Below are 15,646 nucleotides of genomic sequence, written 5' to 3'. Positions count from 1 at the left end.
ATCATTGCTGATCCTCTGTATCTAACACTGTCATCTGTGATATCATTGCTGATCCTCTGTATCTAACACTGTCATCTGTGATATCATTGCTGATCCTCTGTATCTAACACTGTCATCTGTGACATCATTGCTGATCCTCTGTATCTAACACTGTCATCTGTGACGTCATTGCTGATCCTCTGTATCTAACACTGTCATCTGTGACATCATTGCTGATCCTCTGTATCTAACACTGTCATCTGTGACATCATTGCTGATCCTCTGTATCTAACAATGTCATCTGTGATATCATTGCTGATCCTCTGTATCTAACACTGTCATCTGTGATATCATTGCTGATCCTCTGTATCTAACACTGTCATCTGTGATATCATTGCTGATCCTCTGTATCTAACACTGTCATCTGTGATATCATTGCTGATCCTCTGTATCTAACACTGTCATCTGTGATATCATTGCTGATCCTCTGTATCTAACACTGTCATCTGTGATATCATTGCTGATCCTCTGTATCTAACACTGTCATCTGTGACATAATTGCTGATCCTCTGTATCTAACACTGTCATCTGTGATATCATTGCTGATCCTCTGTATCTAACACTGTCGTCTGTGATATCATTGCTGATCCTTTGTATCTAACACTGTCATCTGTGATATCATTGCTGATCCTCTGTATCTAACACTGTCATCTGTAACGTCATTGCTGATCCTCTGTATCTAACACTGTCATCTGTGATATCATTGCTGATCCTCTGTATCTAACACTGTCATCTGTGATATCATTGCTGATCCTCTGTATCTAACACTGTCGTCTGTGATATCATTGCTGATCCTCTGTATCTAACACTGTCGTCTGTGATATCATTGCTGATCCTCTGTATCTAACACTGTCATCTGTGACATCATTGCTGATCCTCTGTATCTAACACTATCATCTGTGATATCATTGCTGATCCTCTGTATCTAACACTGTCATCTGTGACATCATTGCTGATCCTCTGTATCTAACACTGTCATCTGTGATATCATTGCTGATCCTCTGTATCTAACACTGTCATCTGTGATATCATTGCTGATCCTCTGTATCTAACACTGTCATCTGTGATATCATTGCTGATCCTCTGTATCTAACACTGTCATCTGTGATATCATTGCTGATCCTCTGTATCTAACACTGTCATCTGTGACATCATTGCTGATCCTCTGTATCTAACACTGTCATCTGTGACATCATTGCTGATCCTCTGTATCTAACACTGTCATCTGTGATATCATTGCTGATCCTCTGTATCTTACACTGTCATCTGTGATATCATTGCTGATCCTCTGTATCTAACACTGTCATCTGTGACATCATTGCTGATCCTCTGTATCTAACACTGTCATCTGTGATGTCATTGCTGATCCTCTGTATCTAACACTGTCATCTGTGATATCATTGCTGATCCTCTGTATCTTACACTGTCATCTGTGATATCATTGCTGATCCTCTGTATCTAACACTGTCATCTGTGATATCATTACTGATCCTCTGTATCTAACACTGTCATCTGTGACATCATTGCTGATCCTCTGTATCTAACACTGTCATCTGTGACATCATTGCTGATCCTCTGTATCTAACACTGTCATCTGTGATATCATTGCTGATCCTCTGTATCTAACACTGTCATCTGTGACATAATTGCTGATCCTCTGTATCTAACACTGTCATCTGTGATATCATTGCTGATCCTCTGTATCTAACACTGTCATCTGTGACATAATTGCTGATCCTCTGTATCTAACACTGTCATCTGTGATATCATTGCTGATCCTCTGTATCTAACACTGTCATCTGTGACATAATTGCTGATCCTCTGTATCTAACACTGTCATCTGTGATATCATTGCTGATCCTCTGTATCTAACACTGTCATCTGGGACATCATTGCTGATCCTCTGTATCTAACACTGTCATCTGTGACATCATTGCTGATCCTCTGTATCTAACACTGTAATCTGTGATATCATTGCTGATCCTCTGTATCTAACACTGTCATCTGGGATATCATTGCTGATCCTCTGTATCTAACACTGTCATCTGTGACATCATTGCTGATCCTCTGTATCTAACCCTGTCATCTGTGATATCATTGCTGATCCTCTGTATCTAACACTGTCATCTGTGATATCATTGCTGATCCTCTGTATCTAACACTGTCATCTGTGATATCATTGCTGATCCTCTGTATCTAACACTGTCATCTGTGATATCATTGCTGATCCTCTGTATCTAAAACTGTCATCTGTGATATCATTGCTGATCCTCTGTATCTAACACTGTCATCTGTGACATCATTGCTGATCCTCTGTATCTAACACTATCATCTGTGACATCATTGCTGATCCTCTGTATCTAACACTGTCATCTGTGATATCATTGCTGATCCTCTGTATCTAACACTGTCATCTGTGATATCATTGCTGATCCTCTGTATCTAACACTGTCATCTGTGATATCATTGCTGATCCTCTGTATCTAACACTGTCATCTGTGACATCATTGCTGATCCTCTGTATCTAACACTGTCATCTGTGACGTCATTGCTGATCCTCTGTATCTAACACTGTCATCTGTGATATCATTGCTGATCCTCTGTATCTAACACTGTCATCTGTGATATCATTGCTGATCCTCTGTATCTAACACTGTCATCTGTGATATCATTGCTGATCCTCTGTATCTAACACTGTCATCTGTGATATCATTGCTGATCCTCTGTATCTAACACTGTCATCTGTGATATCATTGCTGATCCTCTGTATCTAACACTGTCATCTGTGATATCATTGCTGATCCTCTGTATCTAACACTGTCATCTGTGATATCATTGCTGAACCTCTGTATCTAACACTGTCATCTGTGATATCATTGCTGATCCTCTGTATCTAACACTGTCATCTGTGACATAATTGCTGATCCTCTGTATCTAACACTGTCATCTGTGATATCATTGCTGATCCTCTGTATCTAACACTGTCTTCTGTAACGTCATTGCTGATCCTCTGTATCTAACACTGTCATCTGTGATATCATTGCTGATCCTCTGTATCTAACACTATCATCTGTGATATCATTGCTGATCCTCTGTATCTAACACTGTCATCTGTGATATCATTGCTGATCCTCTGTATCTAACACTGTCATCTGTGATATCATTGCTGATCCTCTGTATCTAACACTGTCATCTGTGATATCATTGCTGATCCTCTGTATCTAACACTGTCATCTGTGATATCATTGCTGATCCTCTGTATCTAACACTGTCATCTGTGACATCATTGCTGATCCTCTGTATCTAACACTGTCATCTGTGACATCATTGCTGATCCTCTGTATCTAACACTGTCATCTGTGATATCATTGCTGATCCTCTGTATCTAACACTGTCATCTGTGATATCATTGCTGATCCTCTGTATCTAACACTGTCATCTGTGATATCATTGCTGATCCTCTGTATCTAACACTGTCATCTGTGATGTCATTGCTGATCCTCTGTATCTAACACTGTCATCTGTGATATCATTGCTGATCCTCTGTATCTTACACTGTCATCTGTGATATCATTGCTGATCCTCTGTATCTAACACTGTCATCTGTGATATCATTACTGATCCTCTGTATCTAACACTGTCATCTGTGACATCATTGCTGATCCTCTGTATCTAACACTGTCATCTGTGACATCATTGCTGATCCTCTGTATCTAACACTGTCATCTGTGATATCATTGCTGATCCTCTGTATCTAACACTGTCATCTGTGACATAATTGCTGATCCTCTGTATCTAACACTGTCATCTGTGATATCATTGCTGATCCTCTGTATCTAACACTGTCATCTGTGACATAATTGCTGATCCTCTGTATCTAACACTGTCATCTGTGATATCATTGCTGATCCTCTGTATCTAACACTGTCATCTGTGACATAATTGCTGATCCTCTGTATCTAACACTGTCATCTGTGATATCATTGCTGATCCTCTGTATCTAACACTGTCATCTGGGACATCATTGCTGATCCTCTGTATCTAACACTGTCATCTGTGACATCATTGCTGATCCTCTGTATCTAACACTGTAATCTGTGATATCATTGCTGATCCTCTGTATCTAACACTGTCATCTGGGATATCATTGCTGATCCTCTGTATCTAACACTGTCATCTGTGACATCATTGCTGATCCTCTGTATCTAACACTGTCATCTGTGACATCATTGCTGATCCTCTGTATCTAACACTGTCATCTGTGATATCATTGCTGATCCTCTGTATCTAACACTGTCATCTGTGATATCATTGCTGATCCTCTGTATCTAACACTGTCATCTGTGATATCATTTCTGATCCTCTGTATCTAACACTGTCATCTGTGATATCATTGCTGATCCTCTGTATCTAACACTGTCATCTGTGATATCATTGCTGATCCTCTGTATCTAACACTGTCATCTGTGATATCATTGCTGATCCTCTGTATCTAACCCTGTCATCTGTGATATCATTGCTGAGCCTCTGTATCTAACACTATCATCTGTGATATCATTGCTGATCCTCTGTATCTAACACTGTCATTTGTGATATCATTGCTGATCCTCTGTATCTAACACTGTCATCTGGGACATCATTGCTGATCCTCTGTATCTAACACTGTCATCTGTGACATCATTGCTGATCCTCTGTATCTAACACTGTAATCTGTGATATCATTGCTGATCCTCTGTATCTAACACTGTCATCTGGGATATCATTGCTGATCCTCTGTATCTAACACTGTCATCTGTGACATCATTGCTGATCCTCTGTATCTAACACTGTCATCTGTGACATCATTGCTGATCCTCTGTATCTAACACTGTCATCTGTGATATCATTGCTGATCCTCTGTATCTAACACTGTCATCTGTGATATCATTGCTGATCCTCTGTATCTAACACTGTCATCTGTGATATCATTTCTGATCCTCTGTATCTAACACTGTCATCTGTGATATCATTGCTGATCCTCTGTATCTAACACTGTCATCTGTGATATCATTGCTGAGCCTCTGTATCTAACACTATCATCTGTGATATCATTGCTGATCCTCTGTATCTAACACTGTCATTTGTGATATCATTGCTGATCCTCTGTATCTAACACTGTCATCTGTGATATCATTGCTGATCCTCTGTATCTAACACTGTCATCTGTGATATCATTGCTGATCCTCTGTATCTAACCCTGTCATCTATGATATCATTGCTGATCCTCTGTATCTAACACTGTCATCTGTGATATCATTGCTGATCCTCTGTATCTAACACTGTCATCTGTGATATCATTGCTGATCCTCTATATCTAACACTGTCATCTGTGATATCATTGCTGATCCTCTGTATCTAACACTGTCATCTGTGATATCATTGCTGATCCTCTGTATCTAACACTGTAATCTGTGATATCATTGCTGATCCTCTGTATCTAACACTGTCATCTGTGATATCATTGCTGATCCTCTGTATCTAACACTGTAATCTGTGATATCATTGCTGATCCTCTGTATCTAACACTGTCATCTGTGATATCATTGCTGATCCTCTGTATCTAACACTGTAATCTGTGATATCATTGCTGATCCTCTGTATCTAACACTGTCATCTGTGATGTCATTGCTGATCCTCTGTATCTAACACTGTCATCTGTGACATCATTGCTGAGCCTCTGTATCTAACACTGTCGTCTGTGATATCATTGCTGAGCCTCTGTATCTAACACTGTCATCTGTGACATCATTGCTGATCCTCTGTATCTAACACTATCATCTGTGACATCATTGCTGATCCTCTGTATCTAACACTGTCATCTGTGACATCATTGCTGATCCTCTGTATCTAACACTGTCATCTGGGACATCATTGCTGATCCTCTGTATCTAACACTATCATCTGTGACATCATTGCTGATCCTCTGTATCTAACACTGTCATCTGGGATATCATTGCTGATCCTCTGTATCTAACACTGTCATCTGTGACATCATTGCTGATCCTCTGTATCTAACACTGTAATCTTGTGACATCATTGCTGATCCTCTGTATCTAACACTGTCATCTGGGATATCATTGCTGAGCCTCTGTATCTAAACCTATTGTGCATGATACTGTCTGCTTAGCTGGTTTTCCTAAGGATATTGGGGGAGATTTATCAAAACCCGTCAAGAGGAAAAGTTGCTGAGTTGCCCATAGCAACCAATCAGATCGCTGCTTTCATTTTTGAAAATGCCTCTGAAAAATGAAAGAAGCGATCTGATTGGTTGCTATGGGCAACTGGTCAACTTTCCTCTGTACAGGTTTTGATAAATCTCCCCCATCATGTTTATCTAACCTGGTCATGTTTGATACTCTCTACTGAGCGGTGTATCTAAATGTCTCATGTTTTATACTCTCTGTTGAGTGGTGTATCTAAACTTCTTATGTTTGCTATTCTCTGCTTAGCGGTGTATCTAGACTTGTCATGTTTGATACTCTGCTGAGTGGTGTATCTAAACTTCTCAGGTTTGATTCTCTCTGTTAAGCGGTGTATCTAAACTTCTCAGGTTTAATACTCTGCTTAGTGGTATATCTAAACTTTTCATGTTTGCTACTCTCTGCTGAGCTGTATATCTAAACTTCTCATATTTGATACGATTTGCTGAGCTATGTATCTAAACTTCTTATGTTATGTTATGCTATCTGGTCTGGTCAGTGTATCTAGACTTCTCATGTTTGATACTCTGCTTAGCGGTGTATCTAAACTTCTCAGGTTTGATTCTCTCTGTTAAGCGGTGTATCTAAACTTCTCAGGTTTGATTCTCTCTGTTAAGCGGTGTATCTAAACTTCTCAGGTTTGATTCGCTGCTTAGTGGTGTATCTAAACTTCTCAGTTTTGATACTCAGCTTAGTGGCGTATCTAAACTTTTCATTCATGTTTGCTACTCTCTGCTGAGCTGTATATCTAAACTTCTCATATTTGATACTATTTGCTGAGCTATGTATCTAAACTTCTTATGTTATGTTATGCTATCTGGTCCGGTCAGTGTATCTAGACTTCTCATGTTTGATACTCTGCTTAGCGGTGTATCTAAACTTCTCAGGTTTGATTCTCTCTGTTAAGCGGTTTATCTAAACTTCTCATGTTTGCTACTCTCTGCTGAGTGGTGTATCTAAACCTGTCATGTTTGATGCTCTTTGCTGAGCTATGTATCTAAACTTCTCCTGTTTGCTACTCTCCGCTAGACGCTGTATCTAAACGTCTCATGTTTGATGCTCTCTACTGGTCAGTGTATCTAAACGTGTCTTGTTTGATACTCTCTGCCGAGCCGTGTACCTAGGCTTGCCATGTCTGATACTCTGCTGAGCCTTGTCATGTTTGAAGCTCTCTACTGGTTGGTGTATCTAAGCTTGTCATGTGTGATATCCTTTTAACATCCAAAGGCAACATATGCAACGTGCCTGATCGGTAATAATAATATAATGTGCGTACAAAACGGTGTAGATCAGCCATGCTGTATCTGAGCAGTCCGGCTCGTCTATGCGGTACACCACGTCCTGATAACAGGACAGGGCATGGCACGCTGGCACCGCTTCAGGTATGTACAGTCTGCTGACTATCCGGGGGAGCTCATGTGCCCGGCTGTGATACTGGTTACACAGCTTTATGTACTGATGTCAATAGCGCCATACCTTAACCCAGTGCCTCCCAATCGGGGTGCCTCCATCTGTTGCAAAACTACAACTCCCAGCATGCCCGGACAGCCGAAGGCTGTCCGGGCATGCTGGGAGTTGTAGTTTTGCAATAGCTGGAGGCACCCTGGATGGAGACCACTGCCTTAACCCCTTAAAGACCAGGCCAGTTTTCATTTTTGCATTTCCTTTTTTCTTTTCGCCATAACGATTTTCTTTGCCGGACCAACTATAACCCGGTGGGCTGGAAAAGGTGGATACAGTCCTAGGAAAGAGTCTCCTAGGACTGTATCCACCTTTTCCAGCCCACCGGAGCACCGGAAAGCTGAACTAATTTATGCAGGAAAAGTCATCAACTGCCGAGCCGAGAAGTTCGTGACGAATCGAATTTACTGTAAGTTCGCTCATCTCTAACCGGTACCATGAAAAAAAATATATATATAATTTGTGGGATGAAATTGAAAAAAAAAATAAAATAAAATCTTTATAATTTAGCAATTTTTTTTAAATATTTTTTTTCTTTTTTTTTTAAATTGAAAAAAAAAATGCTTTTTTGCTAATTTATTTACATTTTTTTTACGCACTGCACTTTACAGTGAAACTAACAGGGTTTTTTTTTTTATTCTATAGGTCAGTACAATTCCAGCGATAAACAATATATAATGTATAAATAATTAATAAATATATATAAACTCAATTAATTTAGTTTCTTTACTACTGTTAGACTATATATATTTTATGTATATATATATATATATATATATATATATATATATATATATATATATATATATATTATATGTGTCTATTTTTTTTTATTTTTTTATTAAGTATACAAAAAATCGCCCCCAAATCTGATCCCTATAACTTTTCAGTATACGGGGCTGTATGAGGGGCTAATTTTTTTTGCGCCATGATTTGTCGTTTTTATTGCTACCATTTTTGTTTTGATGGTACTTTTTGATCACTTTTAAAAAAAAATTATTTTCTGACATATGTGACCAAAAATCAGCAATTTTTGTATTTGGTATTTATTTGGTATTTATTAACCAGCATGCCCGGCCCCTGAACGGGGCCGGGCATGCTGGTAGTTGTAGTTTCGCAACAGCTGGAGGCACCCTGGTTGGGAAACATGGCCCTTATCACACCTCACTCCGCAGTTTTCACTCCTCTCATAACAGTGTTTCCTAGCCAGGTTGCCTCCAGCTGTTGCAAAACTACCACTACCAGCCAAAGGCTGTCTGGTCATGCTGGTAGTTGTAGTTTTGCAACAGCTGGAGGCACCCTGGTTGGGAAACACTGCCCTAATCACACCTCACTCCGCAGTTTTCACTCCTTATATAACAGTGTTTCCCAGCCAGGGTTCCTCCAGCTGTTGCAAAACTACAGCTACCAGCCAATGGCTGTCCGGGCATGCTTGGATTTGTAGTTTTTCAACAGCTGGAGGCACCCTGGTTGGAAAACACTGTTCCAATGAATTGTTGAACCAGGAAACTCCTCCCTCCCCCAACCTGTGACTCTGCATCTGTTTCAAGACTGCAACTCCCAGCATGCCTTCAGCTGTCATTACATTCTGGGAGTTGTAGTTGTGCAATAGCTGAAGATCCCCAGTTTGTTGGGGGGGGGGGTATGAGGGGAGTTGTAGTTTTGGCAACAGCTACAGATCCACAGGTTGTTAGGTTAGTGAATGATAAGAGTTGTAGTTTTTTTTCCCTATGGTTAAAGAGCCATGGGGTGTTTGGGGTATGATGGGAGTTGTAGTTTGACACCAGCTACAGATTCACAGGTTGTTATGGTATGTTGAGAGTAGTAGTTTTGCAATAGCTCAAGAGCCATGGGGTATTAGGGTATGATGGGAGTTGTAATTTTGTAATAGTTCAAGAGCCATGGGGTATTAGGGCAAAACGGGAGTTGTAGTTTTGTAATAGTTAAAGAGCCATGGGGTATTAGGTTATGATGGGAGTTGTACTTTTGTAATAGTTAAAGAGGCATGGGGTATTAGGGTATGATGGGAGTTGTAGTTTTGTAATAGTTAAAGAGCCATGGTGTATTTGAGTATGATGGGAGTTGTAGTTTTGTAATAAAGAGCCATGGGGTATTAGGGTATGATGGGAGTTGTAGTTTTGTAATAGTTAAAGAGCCATGGGGTATTAGGGTATGATGGGAGTTGTAGTTTTGTAATAGTTAAAGAGCCATGGGGTATTAGGGTATGATGGGAGTTGTAGTTTTGTAATAGTTAAAGAGCCATGGGATATTAGTGTATGATGTGAGTTGTAGTTTTGTAATAGTTAAAGAGCCATGGGGTATTAGGGTATGATGGGAGTGGTAGTTTTGTAATAGTTAAAGAGCCATGGGATATTAGTGTATGATGTGAGTTGTAGTTTTGTAATAGTTTAAGAGCCATGGGGTATTAGGGTATGATGGGAGTTGTAGTTTTGTAACTGCTGGAGAGTTGCAGGCTGTTTAGGACATGATGGGAGCTGTAGTTTGGGAAGAGATACAGATCCTCATGTTGTTATGATATGATGGGAGTTGTAGTTTTGCAATGGCTACAGAGCCATTAGGTTCTTGTTGCATGATGGGAAATGCAGTTTTGATGGTGAATAATGTTGTGGTCTGTCATAGCATGCTGGGGGTTGTAGTTTGCATCAGTTGAGCAGAAATGTATCTGTATGTATGTAACTCCCCCTGTTGTGCACAGGACACCCTCCTCTCTGCCGCCTCCTCCGCTCTGTTCATGACCTTTGTGCACAGTTATGTGGCCCTTCTGGACTACAAGTCCCGTCATGCCTCGCTCCTGCCTGTTCCTTGCGCTCAGTCCTGGTGCATCAGTCATAGAGGAGTGATCGGTGATTGGAGCTGCTGACCGATCCCTGGGAGCCGCACACCGGACGCTGTTCACACAGGTGACTGTACCGACCATTATCCGCTTGTGATATCCTGTATTGTCCCGAGCATATCGTCCTGTCTGATCGGGCACTTGGCATCCTACTATGCACGATCCGATCATCCATAAATATTGCAATAAGCAGTGGGGAGACAGACAGCCGATGTGCTACTCTATCTACCAGTGTTTCCCAACCAGGGTGCCTCCAGCTGTTGCAAAACTACAACTCCCAGCTTGCACAGACATCCTGTATGTATTGTCCCGTGCATATCGTCCTGTCTGATCGTGCACATGGCATCCTACTATGTTCCCCGGTAATACCGCACGATCAGATCGGCCGATCATCCATAAATATTGCAATGAGCAGAAGGGAGACAAACAGCCGATATGCGACTCTATCTACCAGTGTTTCCCAACCAGGGCGCCTCCATCTGTTGCAAAACTACAACTCTCAGCATGCCCGGACATCCTGTATTGTCCAGTGCATATTGTCCTGTCTGATTGGGCACATGGCATCCTACTATGCACGATCCGATCGGCGGATCATCCATAAATATTGCAATAAGCAGAGGGGAGACAAACAGCCAATGTGCGACTCAATGTATCAGTGTTTTTCCAACCAGGGTGCCTCCAGCTGTTGCAGAACTACAACTCCCAGCATGCCCGGACAGCCGTTGGCTGGTAGTTGTAGTTCTGCAACAGCTGGAGGCACCCTGGCTGGGAAACACTGTTATGAGAGGAACGAAAACTGAAGAGTGAGGTGTGATTAGGGCAGTGTTTCCCAACCAGGGTGCCTCCAGCTGTTGCAAAACTACAACACCCAGCATGCGGCTGTCCGGGCATGCTGGGAGTTGTAGTTTTGCAACATCTGGAGGCACCCTGATTGGGAAACACTGGTCTAGATATACGATTTTCAGGGATAGGATCCTTGGTCGTCCGTCACTCTCTCGCCATGTTGGCTGTCCGGGCATGCCGAGAGTTGTAGTTTTGCAACAGCTGGAGACACCCTGGTTGGGAAACACTAAAGTAGACAGATCGGATACAATCCTGCCCTATCCTATCTTTAGAAGAACTGGGTTCCCCCATAGAAAACAGAATATCGCCCGATAAAATTCTGTGCAGCTCCCCGACTCAGGCCGCATTCACACCGCGGTTTTTACATGTATTAAAGGTTTTTTTTTTTTTTTATAGATCAACTGGTTCCAGAAAGTTAAACAGATTTGTAAATTACTACTATTAAAAAAAAATCTTAATCCTTTCAGTACTTATGAGCTGCTGAAGTTGAGTTGTTCTTTTCTGTCTAAGTGCTCTGGGAACACCTGTCTCGGGAACCGCCCAGTTTAGAAGCAAATCCCCGTAGCAAACCTCTTCTACTCTGTGCAGTTCCCGAGACAAGCAGAGATGTCAGCAGAGAGCACTGTTGCCAGACAGAAAAGAACAACTCAACTTCAGCAGCTGATAATTATTGGAAGGATTAAGATTTTTTTTAATAGAAGTAATTTACAAATCTGTTTAATTTTCTGGAGCCAGTTGATATAAGAAATATTTTTTTTTCCTGGATAACCCCTTTTAAGGGGGAAATTTATCAAAACCTGTGTAGAAGAAAAGCGGTGCAGTGGCCCATAGCAACCAATCAGATCGATTCTTTCATTTCTGAAAAGGCCTCTGCAAAATGAAAGAAGCGATCTGATTGGTTGCTATGGGCAACTCAGCAACATTTCCTCTGCCCAGGTTTTGATACATCTCCCTCTTTAAATGTTTGTATTTCGGTGTTTTCCTCCGCGCCTTTTAATAGACATAACTATATTTTTTTTTCCTTTAGACCCATACGAGGGCTTGTCTTTTGCGCGACCAATTGTACTTTGTAATTTTTGACTTTGGTATTTTTTTTTTTTATGTTAACACCAGTGTTTCTCAACCAGGGTGCCTCCAGCTGTTGCAAAACTACAACTCCCAGCATGCCCGGACAGCCAAAGGCTGTCCGGGCATGCTGGGAGTTGTAGTTTTGCAACAGCTGGAGGCACCCTGGTTGAGAAACACTGGTTTACACTGTTCAACGTAGGGGACCAATAATGTTACGGTATATTTTAATAGTTCGGACATTTTCACATGTGCTGATACCAAATATGTATGTTTTGATTATTTATTTACTTGGGAAAAGAGGTGATTTAATTTATTTTTTATTGGGGGAGGGGCTTATTTACATAAAAAAAAAATCTATTTTTTTTTTTTTTTTAAAGGACTACTCCGGTGGAATATAATATAAATATATATATATATATATATATATATATATATATATATATATATATATATATATATATAAAATTTTTATCAACTAGTGCCAGAAAGTTAAACAGATTTGTAAATTACTTCTATTAAAAAATCTTTTCCCTTCCAGTACTTATTAGCAGCTGTATGCTACAGAGGAAATTCTGTTCTTTTTGAATTTCTTTTTTGTCTTGTCCACAGTGCTCTCTGCTGACACCTGATGCCCGTATCAGGAACATGTCCAGAGCAGGAGAAAATCCCCATAGTAAACCTATGCTGCTCTGGACAGTTCCTGATACGGACAGAGGTGTCAGCAGAGAGGTGTCAGCAGACAAGACAAAAAAGACAAATTCAAAAAGAAAAGAATTTCCTCTGTAGCACACAGCTGCTAATAAGTACTGGAAGGATTAAGATTTTTAAATAGAAGTAATTTACAAATCTGTCTAACTTTCTGGCACCAGTTCATTTAAAAAAATAAAATAAAAATCCACCAGAGTACCCCTTTAATTTCCTGTATATAAGACAATGGAAGCTTTAAAGTAGGGGGACTGGGCTGGGGTGACCCTCCTTATGTAAAATGTAAGCCGCTGCCAGACAGCTCTGGTGGAGTCTTATCCCTCCGGGAACAATAGCGTCGGGGGCTGGCCCACATTTTCGGTTCGTGCTGCCCTAAGCACTCAGCCTGGATTTGCCCCATTAAATGATTCCACAAGGGGGGAAATTGATTTTCTTTCCCGAGGCTGCAACATGGGGACAGCAGCTACACCAAAATTATATTTATCTTCTTTTTTTTTTTCTCTGCCCCCTCAGCACTGCCGCCCTAGGCACGGGCCCTCAAATACAGCCCTGATCAGGTAATGAAAATGTAACCCACCCGACCCTTCAAAAAGAAATTCAAAAAGAAAAGAATTTCCTCTGTAGCATACATACAGCTGCTAATAGGTACTGAAAGGGAAAAGATTTTTTAATAGAAGTAATTTACAAATCTGTTTAACTTTCTGGCACCAGTTGAAAAAAAAAAATGTTTACCACCGGAGTACCCCTTTAAGTCCCAACAGGAGACTATTTATAGCACTCTTTGGATTGCTATTACTGATCGGTGCTATGCATAGGCATTACATTGATCAGTGACATCGGTGATCTACTTGTACAGCCTGCCAGAAGGCAGACCATAAAAGAAGATCCCTGGAGCAGGTGATCGGAGCTCCGGCCACCATCTTGCCTCATTGGACGCCTGCGATGGTGCCTTATAGTCCGGATGAGACTCAGGACGTACATGTACATCCTGGTGCGCTAAGTATCGGGGAGTACAGGCACGTCCAGTGTCCTCTAGGGTAAAAAAATAAAAATAAAAGAATTGGACAAAATTGTGGGAAAAAAGTATTACTATCCGACTGAGAGATGCAATTGTTATCGTCATTACTTTTTGCATCCGATATTATCAGATTTTGCACCATCTAATTTAAAGGGGTATTCCGGTAAAAAGCTATTTTTTTTTCATATGAACTTGCTCCAGAAAGCCAGATTTGTAAATGACTTTTATTAAAATATATTAAAGGGGTATTCCAGGAAAAAAACTTTTTTTTATATATATATATATATCAACTGGCTCCATAAAGTTAAACAGATTTGTAAATTAATTCTATTAAAAAATCTTAATCCTTTCAGTACTTATAAGCTTCTGAAGTTAAGGTTGTTCTTTTCTGTCTAAGTGCTCTCTGATGACACCTGTATCGGGAAACGCCCAGTATAGAGGAGTGTTTACTATGGGAATTTGCTTCTAAACTGGGCGTTTACCGAGACAGGTGTCATCAGAGAGCACTTAGACAGAAAAGAACAACCTTAACTTCAGAAGCTCAAAAGTACTGAAAGGATTAAGATTTTTTAATAGAAGTAATTTACAAATCTGTTTAACTTTCTGGAGCCAGTGCTCTCTGCTGACACCTCTGTCCATGTCAGGAACTGTCCAGAGCAGGAGAGGTTTGCTATAGGGATTTTCTCCTACTCTGGACAGTTCCTGAGTCAGACAGAGGTGTCAGCAGAGAGCACTGTGGTCAGACAGAAAAGAACTCCACTTCAGCAGCTGATAAGTACTGGAAGGATTAAGATTTTTTTTAATAGAAGTGATTTACAAATCTATTTTACTTTCTGGATCCAGTTGATATGAAAAAAAGTTTTTCCCCGGAGTACCCCTTTAACAATCTGACTGTCATGAACCCAGGCTAAAGATTGTATCTGTCACAAGTATGGTAGTACATATGTCACATGGTTTTATTTTTTAAATTGTATCCGTTTTATGTTTCTCAGTGTTTCTAGACTATTCCAAAGCTACTGCACTTGTGTAAATAAAAATAAAAAAATGTACGATTAAACGGAACGAAACGTTCAGTGATACATTTCAATTAGAGATGAGCGAACTTACAGTAAATTCGATTTGTCACGAACTTCTCGGCTCGGCAGTTGATGACTTTTCCTGCATAAATTAGTTCAGCTTTCCGGTGCTCCGGTGGGCTGGAAAAGGTGGATACAGTCCTAGGAAAGAGTCTCCTAGAACTGTATCCACCTTTTCCAGCCCACGGGAGCACCGGAAAGCTGAACTAATTTATGCAGGATAAGTCATCAACTGCCGAGCCGAGAAGTTTGTGACGAATCGAATTTACTGTAAGTTCGCTCATCTCTAGTTTCAATACAATTTACATAGACGATCATGTATTTATCAAAAAAAAAATAATAA

The 15,646-nt window shown here is 40.4% G+C and overlaps 1 protein-coding gene across 1 annotated transcript in view; it reads left to right on the top strand.

Moving 5' to 3' along the window:
• The first annotated feature begins 7,637 nt into the window (after nucleotides 1-7,637).
• Nucleotides 7,638-15,646, top strand: part of EPHX1 (epoxide hydrolase 1) — a 46,415-nt gene continuing 38,406 nt past the window's right edge. The window contains exon 1 of the mRNA XM_056563649.1: nucleotides 7,638-7,660. The gene's annotated coding sequence lies outside the window, so the exon portion shown is untranslated. The remainder of the gene's footprint in view (nucleotides 7,661-15,646) is intronic.

Source organism: Hyla sarda, chromosome 3 (genome assembly GCF_029499605.1).
Source record: "Hyla sarda isolate aHylSar1 chromosome 3, aHylSar1.hap1, whole genome shotgun sequence".
In the NCBI taxonomy this organism is placed as follows: Eukaryota; Metazoa; Chordata; class Amphibia; order Anura; family Hylidae; genus Hyla; species Hyla sarda.
Note: the sequence above shows the minus strand (reverse complement) of the source record. Positions and strands in the feature narration are given on the sequence as shown.